This window comes from Olea europaea, chromosome 7 (assembly GCF_002742605.1).
Source record: "Olea europaea var. sylvestris chromosome 7, O_europaea_v1, whole genome shotgun sequence".
Taxonomy (NCBI): Eukaryota; Viridiplantae; Streptophyta; class Magnoliopsida; order Lamiales; family Oleaceae; genus Olea; species Olea europaea.
Genome location: NC_036243.1, coordinates 17,735,719 through 17,749,309, shown reverse-complemented (window position 1 = coordinate 17,749,309; position 13,591 = coordinate 17,735,719).

The window sequence follows — 13,591 nt, the reverse complement described above, 5'->3', positions numbered from 1 at the left end:
GAGGCAGCTTCTTGTTAAAGTTATCTGCAAGGGAACAAGTACTTTAGTACAAGTGTAAACAGTTCGGAAAGTGCTGAAAGATATTCGCTTCGGGACATTTACCTTGAGAGGCCATCAAGTCGTGTGTCACGAAGTGGATGTTTTTTCTGATCAGCTGGTGGTATGATCTCCTCTTTGGAGGCAGCTGGTAAATGATGCAGATGATGTCGAAGTCATTTGTGGATAACTCACATCGAGGAAGAGTGCCTTCATATTGCCTAGGCGCTACCATTAGGGCCTAGGTGCTGTAGACGTAGTGCTTAGGTCTTGTGCTTAAATTGACGCGGGGCTTAGGCGTTAGCTCCTAACGCTTAGGTGCTACGTTTGGGAAAAGCCACTTTTCATTGGCTCGATTCCAATCGATTTAGACTAGTAATTCATCAAAAATGAACAAACCCGAAGTTATCATGAAATGAAAAACCACTTTTTATTGGCTCGATTCCAATCGATTTAGATTAGCAATTCACCAAAAATAAACAAACCCGAAGTTATCATGAACTAAAAAACCACTTTTCTTTGGCTCGATTCCAATTGAATTAGAAAGCAACTTGCCAAAAACAAACAAACCCAAAGTTATCATGAAATCAAAAGCCACTTTACACTTGTTCGATTCCAATTGATTTAGACTAGCAATTCGCCAAAAATGAACAATCCCGAAGTTATCATGAAATGAAAAACCACTTTTCTTGGGCTCGATTCCAATCGAATTAGACAGCAATTCGTCAAAAATGAACAAACCCGAAGTTATCATGAAATGAAAAATCACCTTTCTTTGGCTCGATTCCAATCGAACTAGACTAGTGATTCGCCAAAAACGAACAAACAGAAAGTTATCATGAAATCAAAAGCCACTTTTCATTGGCTCGATTTCAATCGATTTACACTAGCAATTCGCCAAAAATGAACAAACCCGAAGTTATCATGATATCAAAAACCACTTTTCTTTAGCTCGATTCCAATTGAATTAGACTACCAATTCGCCGAAAACGAACACAAAAGTTATCATGAATTCAAAAGCCATTTTTCATTGGCTCGATTTCAATCGATTTACACTATCAATTCGCTAAAAACGAACAAACCCGAAGTTATCATGAAATGAAAAACCACTTTCTTTTGCTCGATTCTAATCAAATTAGACTAGCAATTCCCTAAAATGAAAAAACCCGAAGTTATCATGAAATTAAAAACCAATTTTCGTTAGCCTGATTCCAAGACTAGCAATTCGCCAAAAACGAACAGACCCAATGTTATCATGAAATCAAAAATCACTTTTCATTGGCTCAATTCCAATCATAATAGACTAGTAATTCGCCAAAATGAACAAACCCGAACTTATCAAGAAATGGAAAGCCACTTTTCATTGGCTTGATTTCAATCGATTTACACTAGTAATTCGCCAAAAACAAACAAACCCGAAGTTATCATGAAATGAAAAACCACTTTTCTTTGGCTCGATTCCAATCAAATTAGACTAGCAATTTGCCAAAAACGAACAAACACCAATGTTAATATGAAATCAAAAGCCACTTTTCATTGGCTCGTTTCCAATTGATTTACAATAGCAATTCGCCAAAAACGAACAAACCCGAAGTTATCATGAAATGAAAAACCAATTTTCTTTGGCTCGATTCCAATCGAATTAGACTAGCAATTCGACAAAAATGAACAAACGCGAAGTTATCATGAAATCAAAAGCCATTTTTAATTTGCTCGATTCAAATCGAATTGGAGTAGCAATTCGCCATAAATGAACAAACCCGAAGTTATCGTGAAATCAAAATTGACTTTTCATTGGCTCGATTCCTGTCGATGTTGACTAGCAATTCGTCAAAAATGAACAAATTCGAAGTTATCGTGAAATCATAAACCACTTTTCATTAGCTCAATACCAATCGAATTAGACGAGCAATTCGCAAAAATGAACAAACCCGAAGTTATCATGCAATGGAAAACCGCTTTTCTTTGGCCCGATTCCAATCTATTTAGACTAGCAATTCGTCGAAAACGAACAAACCCGAAGTTATCATGAAATGAAACGCCACTTTTAATTGGCTCGATTCCAAACGAATTGGAGTAGCAATTCGCCAAAATTGAACAAACCCGAAGTTATCATGAAATCAAAATCCACTTTTCATTGGCTCGATTCCTATAGATTAAGACTAGCAATTCGCCAAAAATGAACAAATCCGAGGTTATCGTGAAATCAAAAACCGCTTTTCAATAGCTCGATACCAATCGAATTAGACGAGCAATTCGCCAAAAATGAACAAACCCGAAGTTATCATGAGATGAAAAACCTCTTTTCTTTTGCCCGATTCCAATCGATTTAGACTAGTAATTCGTTGAAAATGAACAAACCCGATGTTATCACGAAATGAAGAGCCACTTTTCATTAGCTCGATTCCAATCGAATTGGAGTAGCAATTCGCCAATATTGAACAAACCCGAAGTTATCACGAAATCAAAATCCACTTTTCATTGGCTCGATTCCTGTAGATTTAGACTAGCAATTCGCCAAAAATGAACAAATCCGAAGTTATCGTGAAATCAAAAACCACTTTTCATTAGCTCTACCAATCGAATTAGACGAGCAATTCGCAAAAATGAACAAACCCGAAGTTATCATGAAATTAAAAACCGCTTTTCTTTGGCCAGATTCCAATCGATTTAGACTAGCAATTCGTCGAAAACGAACAAACACGAAGTTATCATGAAATGAAAAACTACTTTTCTTTGGCTCGATTCCAATCGAATTAGTTAGCAATTCGCTAAAATGAACAAACCCGAAGTTATCAAGAAATCAAAAGCCACTTTTCATTGGCTTGATTTCAATCGATTTACACTAGCAATTCGCCAAAAACGAACAAATTCGAAGTCATCATGAAATGAAAAACTACTTTTCTTTAGCTCGATTCCAATCGAATTAGACTAGCAATTCGCCAAAAATGAACACAAAAGTTATCATGAATTCAAAAGCCATTTTTCATTGGCTCGATTTCAAACGATTTACACTATCAATTCACCAAAAATGAACAAACCCGAAGTTCCCATGAAATGAAAAACCACTTTTTTTTTGCTCGATTCCAATCGAATTAGACTAGCAATTCCCCAAAACGAACAAACCCGTAGTTATCATGAAATGAAAAACCACTTTTTTTGGCTTGATTCCAATCAAATTAGATAGCGATTCGCCAAAAACAAACAAGCCCGAAGTTATCATGAAATCAAAAGCCACTTTTCATTGGCTCGATTTCAATTGATTTACGCTAGCAATTCGCCAAAAACAAACAATCCCAAAGTTATCATGAAATGAAAAACCACTTTTCTTTGACTCGATTCCAATCGAACAAGTCTGGCAATTCGCCAAAACGAACAAACCCGAAGTTATCATTAAGGTAAAAGCCACTTTTAATTGGCTCGATTCCTGTCGATGTTGACTAGCAATTCGCCAAAAATGAACAAATCCGAAGTTATCGTGAAATCAAAAACCACTTTTCATTAGCTCGATTCCAATCGAATTAGACGAGCAATTCGCCAAAAATGAACAAACCCGAAGTTATCATGAAATGGAAAACCGCTTTTCTTTAGCTCGATTTACACTAGCAATTCGCCAAAAACGAACAATCCCAAAGTTATCATGAAATGAAAAACCACTTTTCTTTGGCTCGATTCCAATCTATTTAGACTAGCAATTCGCCAAAAATTAACAAACCCGAAGTCATCATGAAATGATAAACCACTTTTCATTAACTCGATTCCAATTGATTTAGACTAGCAATTCGCCAAAAATGAACAAACCCGAAGTTATCAAGAAATCCAAAGCTACTTTTCATTGGCTCGATTCCAATCGAATTGGACCAGCAATTCGCCGAAACGAACAAAGTCGAAGCTATCATGAAATCAAAAGCTACTTTTCGTTGGCTCGATTTTAATCGATTTACACTAGCAGTTCGCCAAAAACGAACAAACCTGAAGTTATCATGAAATAAAAAACCACTTTTCTTTGGCTTGATTGCAATCAAATTAGATAGCAATTTGCCAAAAACAAGCAAACCCAAAGTAATCATGAAATCAAAATCCACTTTTCACTTGCTCTATTCCAATCGATTTAGACTAGCAATTCGCCAAAAACGAACAAACCCGAAGTTATCATAAAATGATAAACCCCTTTTCGCTGGCTCGATTCCAATCGAATTAGACTAGCAATTCGCCCAAAACGAACAAACCCGAAGATATCATGAAATGAAAAACCACTTTTCTTTGGCTCGATTCCAATCGATTCAGACTAGAAATTCACCAAAAACGAACAAACCCGAAGTTATCATGAAATGAAAAACCACTTTTTATTGGCTCGATTCCAATCGATTTAGATTAGCAATTCACCAAAAATAAACAAACCCGAAGTTATCATGAACTGGAAAACCACTTTTCTTTGGCTCAATTCCAATTGAATTAGAAAGCAATTCGCCAAAAATAAACAAACCCAAAGTTATCATGAAATCAAAAGCCACTTTTCACTTGCTCGATTCCAATCGATTTAGACTAGCAATTCGCCAAAAACGAAAAAACCCGAAGTTATCATAAAATGATAAACCACTTTTCATTTGCTAGATTCCAATTGATTTAGACTAGCAATTCGCCAAAAACGAACAAACCCGAAGTTATCATGAAATGAAAAACCACTTTTCTTTGGCTCAATTCCAATCGAATTAGACTAGCAATTCGCCCAAAATGAGCAAATCCGAAGTTATCATGAAATTAAAAACCACTTTTCATTAGCTCAATTCCAAGACTAGCAATTCGCCAAAAATGAACAAACCCGAAGTTATAATGAAATAATAAACCACTTTTCATTGGCTCGATTCCAATTGATTTAGACTAGCAATTCGCCCAAAACGAACAAACCCCGAAGTTATCATGAAATGAAAAACACTTTTCTTTCGCTCGATTCCAATCGAATTAGACTAGCAATTCGCCCAAAGCAAATAAACCCGAAGTTATCATGAAATTAAAAGCCACTTTTCGTTAGCTCAATTCCAAGACTAGCAATTCGCTAAAAATGAACAAACCCGAAGATATCATGAAATTGAAAACCACTTTTCACTGGCTCAATTCGAATCATATTAGACTAGGAATTCACCAAGATGAACAAACCCGAAGTTATCCTGGAATGAAAAATCACTTTTCACTGGCTCGATTCCAATCGAATTAGACTACCAATTTGCCAAAACGAACAAACCCGAAGATATCTTGATATTAAAAGCCCCTTTTCATTGGCTCGATTCCAATCGATTAGACTGGCAAGTCGCCAAAAACGAACAAACCCGAAGTTATCATGAAATGAAAAACCACTTTTCTTTAGCTCAATTCCAATCAAATTAGACTAGCAATTCGTAAAAAATGAACAAAGCCGAAGTTATCATTGAATGAAACACCACTTTTCTTTGGCTCGATTCCAATCGAATTAGACTAGCAATTTGCCAAAAATGAACAAACCCGAAGTTATCATGAAATGAAAAACCACTTTTCTTTGGCTCGATTTCAATCGAATTATACTAGCAATTCGTCAAAAATGAACAAACCCGAAGTTATCATGAAATCAAAAGCCACTTTTCATTGGCTAGATTTTAGTCGATTTACACTAGCAATTCGCCAAAAACAAAAAACCCGAAGTTATCACGAAATTATAAACCACTTTTCATTGGCTCGATTCCAATCGAATTAGACTAGCTGTTCGCCAAAAACGAACAGACCCGATGTTATCAAGAAATCAAAAGCCACTTTTCATTGGCTCGATTAAAAATCGAATTGGACTAGCAATTCGCTAAAAATGAACAAACCCGAAGTTATCACGAAATGAAAAACCCCTTTTCATTGGCTCAATTCCAATCAAATTAGACTAGCAATCGCCAAAAATGAACGAGCCTGAAGTTATCATGAAATGAAAAACCACTTTTTATTAGCTCGATTCCATTTGAATTAGACTAGCGATTCGTCAAAAACGAAAAAACCCAAAGTTATAATGAAATCAAAATCCACTTTTCATCGGTTCCATTCCAATCGATTTAGACTAGCAGTTTGCCAAAAATGAACAAACCCGAAGTTATCATCGAAATGAAAAATCACTTTTCATTGGCTCGATTCCAATCGAATTCGACAAGCAATTCGTCAAAAATGAACAAACACGAAGTTATCATGAAATGAAAAACCACTTTTCATTGGCTTGATTCCAATCAATATAGACTAGCAATTCGCTAAAAACGAATTAACCCGAAGTTATCATGAAATGAAAAACCACTTTTTCATTGGATTGATTCCTATAGATTTAGACTCGCAGTTCGCCAAAAATGAACAAATCTGAAGTTATCGTGAAATCAAAAACCACTTTTCATTAGCTTGATTCCAATCGAATTACACGCGTAACTCGACAAAAATGAACAAACCTGAAGTTATCATGAAATCAAAAGCCACTTTTCATTGGCTCGATTCCAATTGATTTAGACTAGCAATTCGCCAAAAACAAACAAACCCGAAGTTATCATGAAATTAAAAACCACTTTTTTTGGCGCGATTCCAATCGCATTAGACTCGCAATTCCCCCAAAATGAACAAACTCGAAGTTATCATGAAATTAAAAACCACTTTTCATTAGCTCGATTCCAAGACTAGCGATTCGCCAAAAACGAACGAACCCGAAGTTATCAAGAACTGATAAACCACTTTTCATTGGCTCGATTCCAATCGATTTAGACTAGGAATTCGTCAAAAAACGAACAAACACCAAAGTTATCATGAAATCAAAAGCCACTTTTCATTTGCTCGATTCCAATTGATTTAGACTAGCAATTCGCCAAAAACGAACAAACCCGAAGTTATCATGAAATGAAAAACCACTTTTCTTTGGCTCGATTCCAATTGAATTAGACTAGCAATTCGCCCAAAACGAACAAACTCGAAGTTATCATGAAATTAAAAACCACTTTTCATTAGCTCGATTCCAAGACTAGCAATTCACCAAAAACGAACAAACCCGAAGTTATCATGAAATCAAAAACCACTTTTCGTTGGCTCAATTCCAAACATAACAGACTTGCAATTCGCCAAAACAAACAAACCCGAAGCTATCATGAAATCAAAGGCCACTTTTTGTTGGCTCGATTTCAATCGGTTTACACTAGCAATTCGCCAAAAACGAACAAACCCGAAGTTATCATGAAATGAAAAACCACTTTTCGTTGGCTCGATTCCAATCGAATTAGACTAGCAATTCGCCAAAAACGAACAAACAACAATGTTATCATGAAATCAAAAGCCACTTTTCATTTGCTCGATTTCAATCGATTTACACTAGCAATTCGCCAAAAATGAAAAACCCGAAGTTATTAGGAAATGATAAACCACTTTTCATTGGCTCGATTCCAATTGATTTAGACTTGCAATTCGCCAAAAACGAACAAACCCGAAGTTATCATGAAATGAAAAACCACTTTTCTTTGGCTCGATTCCAATCGAATTAGACTAGCAATTCGCCCAAAACGAACAAACTCGAAGTTCTCATGAAATTAAAAACCACTTTTTCATTAGCTCGATTCCAAGACTAGCAATTCGCCAAAAATGAACAAAACCGAAGTTATCATGAAATCAAAAATAGGTTTTCATTGGCTCAATTCCAAACATAATAGACTAGCAGTTCGCCAAAACCAACAAACCCGAAGCTATCATGGAATCAAAAGCCACTTTTCGATGGCTCGATATAAATCGATTTACACTAGCAATTCGCCAAAAATGAACAAACCCGAAGTTATCATGAAATGAAAAATCACTTTTCATTGGCTCGATTCCAATTGAATTGGAGTAGCAATTCGCCAAAAACGAACAAACAACAAAGTTATCATGAAATCAAAAGCCACTTTTCATTGCTCAATTTCAATCGATTTACACTAGCAATTCGCCAAAAATGAAAAACCCAAAGTTATTAGGAAATGATAAACCATTTTTCATTGGCTCGATTCCAATTGATTTATACTAGCAATTCGCTAAAAATGAACAAACCCGAAGTTATCATGAAATGAAAAACCACTTTTCTTTGGCTCGATTCCAATCGAATTAGACTAGCAATTCGCCCAAAATGAACATACTCGAAGTTATCATGAAATTAAACACCACTTTTCATTAGCTCGATTCCAAGACTAGCAATTCGCGAAAAACGAACAAAACCGAAGTTATCATGAAATCAAAAATCACTTTTCATCGGCTCAATTCCAAACATAATAGACTAGCAATTCGCCAAAACGAACAAACTCGAAGCTATCATGAAATCAAAAGCCACTTTTCGATGGCTCGATTTCAATGGATTTACACTAGCAATTCGCCCAAAATGAACAAACCCGAAGTTATCATGAAATGAAAAACCACTTTTCATTGGATCTATTCCAATCGAATTGGAGTAGCAATTCACGAAAAATGAACAAACCCAAAGTCATCATGAAATCAAAATCCACTTTACATTCGCTCGATTCCTATCGATTAATACTAGCCATTCGCCAAAAATGAACAAATCTGAAGTTATCGTGTAATCAAAAACCACTTTTCATTAGGTCGATTCCAATCGAATTAGGCGAGCAATTCGCCAAAAATGAACAAACCCGAAGTTACCATGAAATGAAAAATCGGTTTCTTCGGCCCGATTCCAATCAATTTAGACTAGCAATTCGTCGAAAATGAACAAACCCGAAGTTATCCAGAAATGAAAGACCACTTTTCTTTGGCTCGATTCCAATCGAATTAGATAGCAATTCGCCAAAAACAACCAAACCCGAAGTTATCATGAAAACAAAAGCAACTTTTCATTGGCTCGATTTCAATCGATTTACACTCACAATTCGCCAAAAAGGAAAAAACCCGAAGTTATCGTGAAATGAAAAACCACTTTTCTTTGGCTCGATTCCATTCGAATTTGCCAAAAATGAACAAACCCAAAGTTATCATGAAATCAAAGGCCACTTTTCATTGGCTCGATTCCAATCGAATTGGAGTAGCTATTCGCCAAAAATGAACAAACCCGAAGTATCATGAAATCAAAATCCACTTTTCATTGGCTCGATTCCTATAGATTTAGACTAGCAATTAGTCGAAAAAGAACAAACCCGAAGTTTTCATGAAATGAAAAACCACTTTTCTTTGGCTCGATTCCAATCGACTTAGATAGCAATTCGCCAAAAACGAATAAACACTAAAGTTATCAGGGAATCAAAAGCCACTTTTCATTTGCTCGATTCCAATTGTTTTAGACTAGCAATTCATCAAAAACGAACAAACCCGAAGTTATCATGAAATGAAAAACCACTTTTCTTTGGGTCGATTCCAATCGAATTAGACTAGCAATTCGTCCAAAACGAACAAACTCGAAGTTATCATGAAATTAAAAACCACTTTTCATTAGCTCGATTCCAAGACTAGGAATTCGCCAAAAACGAACAAACCCGAAGTTATCATGAAAACAAAAACCACTTTTCATTGGCTCAATTCCAAACATAATAGTCTAGCAATTCTCCAAAACAAACAAACCCGAAGCTATCATTAAATCGAAAGCCACCTTTCGTTGGCTCGATTTCAAACGATTTACACTAGCAATTCGCCAAAAACGAACAAACCTGAAGTTATCATGAAATGAAAAACCACTTTTCTTTGGCTCGATTCCAATCAAATTAGAGTAGCGATTCGCTAAAAACGAACAAACAACAAAGTTATCATGAAATCGAAAGCCACTTTTCATTTGCTCGATTTCAATCGATTTACACTAGCAATTTGCCAAAAATGAAAAACCCGAAGTTATCAAGAAATGATCAACCACTTTTCATTGGCTCGATTCCAATTGATTTAGACTAGCAATTCGCCAAAAACGAACAAACCCGAAGTTAATCATGAAATGAAAAACCACTTTCCTTTGGCTCGACTCCAATCGAATTAGACTAGCAGTTTGCCAAAAACAAACAAACCCGAAGTTATCATGAAATCAAAAGCGACTTTTTACGTGCTCAATTTCAATCGAATTAGATAGTAATTCATGAAAAACAAACAAACCCGAAGGGATCATGAAATCAAAAGCCACTTTTCACTTGCTCGATTCCAATTGATTTAGACTAGTAATTCACCTAAAACGAACAAACCCGATGTTATCACGAAATGAAAAACCACTTTTCATTGGCTCGATTCCAATTGATTTAGACTAGCAATTCACCAAAAACGAACAAACCCGAAGTTATCAAGAAATGAAAAACCACTTTTCTATCGCTCGATTCTAATTGAATTAGACTAGCAATTCTTCAAAAATGAACAATCCCGAAGTTATCATGAAATCTAAAGCCACTTTTCATTTGCTCGAATTCAATCGATTTACAATAGCAATTCGCCAAAAATGAACAAACCCGAAGTTATCAAGAAATGAAAAACCACTTTTCTTTGGCTCGATTCCAATCGAATTAGACTAGCAATTCGCCAAAAATCAACAAACCCGAAGTTATCAAGAAATGAAAAACCACTTTTCTTTGGCTCGATTCCAATCGAATTAGACTAGCAATTCGCCAAAAATCAACAAACCCGAAGTTATCATGAGATGAAAAAATGTTTTTCTTTTGCCCGATTCCAATCGATTTAGACTAGTAATTCGTTGAAAACGAACAAACCCGAAGTTATCACGAAATGAAAAGCCACTTTTCATTAGCTCGATTCCAATCGAATTGGAGTAGCAATTCGCCAATATTGAACAAACCCGAAGTTATCATGAAATTAAAATCCACTTTTCATTGGCTCGATTCCTGTAGATTTAGACTAGCAATTCGCCAAAAATGAACAAATCCGAAGTTATCGTGAAATCAAAAACCACTTTTCATTAGCTCGATACCAATCAAATTAGACGAGCAATTCGCAAAAATGAACAAACCCGAAGTTATCATGAAATTAAAAACCGCTTTTCTTTGGCCAGATTCCAATCGATTTAGACTAGCAATTCGTCGAAAATGAACAAACACGAAGTTATCATGAAATGAAAAACTACTTTTCTTTGGCTCGATTCCAATCGAATTAGATAGCAATTCGCCAAAATGAACAAACCCGAAGTTATCAAGAAATCAAAAGCCACTTTCCATTGGCTTGATTTCAATCGATTTACACTAGCAATTCGCCAAAAACGAACAAATTCGAAGTCATCATGAAATGAAAAACTACTTTTCTTTAGCTCGATTCCAATCGAATTAGACTAGCAATTCGCCAAAAATGAACACAAAAGTTATCATGAATTCAAAAGCCATTTTTCATTGGCTCGATTTCAAACGATTTACACTATCAATTCACCAAAAATGAACAAACCCGAAGTTCCCATGAAATGAAAAACCACTTTTTTTTTGCTCGATTCCAATCGAATTAGACTAGCAATTCCCCAAAACGAACAAACCTGTAGTTATCATGAAATGAAAAACCACTTTTCTTTGGCTTGATTCCAATCAAATTAGATAGCGATTCGCCAAAATCAAACAAGCCCGAAGTTATCATGAACTCAAAAGCCACTTTTCATTGGCTCGATTTCAATTGATTAACGCTAGCAATTCGCCAAAAACGAACAATCCCAAAGTTATCATGAAATGAAAAACCACTTTTCTTTGGCTCGATTCCAATCGAACTAGACTGGTAATTTGCCAAAACGAACAAACCTGAAGTTATCATGAAAGCAAAAGCCACTTTTAATTGGCTCGATTCCAATCGAATTGGAGTAGCAATTCGCCAAAAATGAACAAACCCGAAGTTATCGTGAAATCAAAATTGACATTTCATTGGCTCGATTCCTGTCGATGTTGACTAGCAATTCGCCAATAATGAACAAATCCGAAGTTATCGTGAAATGAAAAACCACTTTTCATTAGCTCGATTCTAATCGAATTAGACGAGCAATTCGCCAAAAATGAACAAACCCGAAGTTATCATGAAATGGAAAACCGCTTTTCTTTAGCTCGATTTACACTAGCAATTCGCCAAAAACGAACAATCCCAAAGTTATCATGAAATGAAAAACCACTTTTCTTTGGCTCGATTCCAATCTATTTAGACTAGCAATTCGCCAAAAATTAACAAACCCGAAGTCATCATGAAATGATAAACCACTTTTCATTAGCTCGATTCCAATTGATTTAGACTAGTAATTCGCCAAAAACGAACAAACTCGAAGTTATCAAGAAATCCAAAGCCACTTTTCATTGGCTCGATTCCAATCGAATTGGACCAGCAATTCGCCAAAACGAACAAAGTCGAACTATCATGATATCAAAAGCTACTTTTCGTTAGCTCGATTTTAATCGATTTACACTAGCAGTTCGCCAAAAACGAACAAACCTGAAGTTATCATGAAATGAAAAACCACTTTTCTTTGGCTTGATTCCAATCGAATTAGATAGCAATTCGCAAAAAACAAACAAACCCAAAGTAATCATGAAATCAAAAGCCACTTTTCACTTGCTCTATTCCAATCGATTTAGACTAGCAATTCGCCAAAAACGAACAAACCCGAAGTTATCATAAAATGATAAACCCCTTTTCGTTGGCTCGATTCCAATCGAATTAGACTAGCAATTCGCCAAAAACGGACAAACCCGAAGATATCATGAAATGAAAAACCACTTTTCTTTGGCTCGATTCCAATCGATTCAGACTGGTAATTCACCAAAAACGAACAAACCCGAAGTTATCATGAAATGAAAAACCACTTTTTATTGGCTCGATTCCAATCAATTTAGATTAGCAATTCACCAAAAATAAACAAACCCGAAGTTATCATGAACTGAAAAACCACTTCTCTTTGGCTCAATTCCAATTGAATTATATAGCAATTTGCCAAAAATAAACAAACCCAAAGTTATCATGAAATCAAAAGCCACTTTTCACTTGCTCGATTCCAATCGATTTAGACTAGCAATTCGCCAAAAATGAACAAACCCGAAGTTATCATAAAATGATAAACCACTTTTCATTTGCTCGATTCCAATTGATTTAGACTTGCAATTCGCCAAAAATGAACAAACCCGAAGTTATCATGAAATGAAAAACCACTTTTCTTTGGCTCAATTCCAATCGAATTAGACTAGCAATTCGCCCAAAATGAGCAAACCCGAAGTTATCATGAAATTAAAAACCACTTTTCATTAGCTCAATTCCAAGACTAGCAATTCGCCAAAAATGAACAAACCCGAAGTTATCATGAAATGATAAACCACTTATCATTGGCTCGATTCCAAATGATTTAGACTAGCAATTTGCCCAAAACGAACAAACCCCGAAGTTATCATGAAATGAAAAACCACTTTTCTTTGGCTCGATTCCAATCGAATTAGACTAGCAATTCGCCCAAAGAAAAGAAACCCGAAGTTATCATGAAATTAAAAGCCACTTTTCGTTAGCTCAATTCCAAGACTAGTAATTCGCTAAAAACGAACAAACCCGAAGATATCATGAAATTGAAAACCACTTTTCACTGGCTCAATTCGAATCATATTAGACTAGGAAT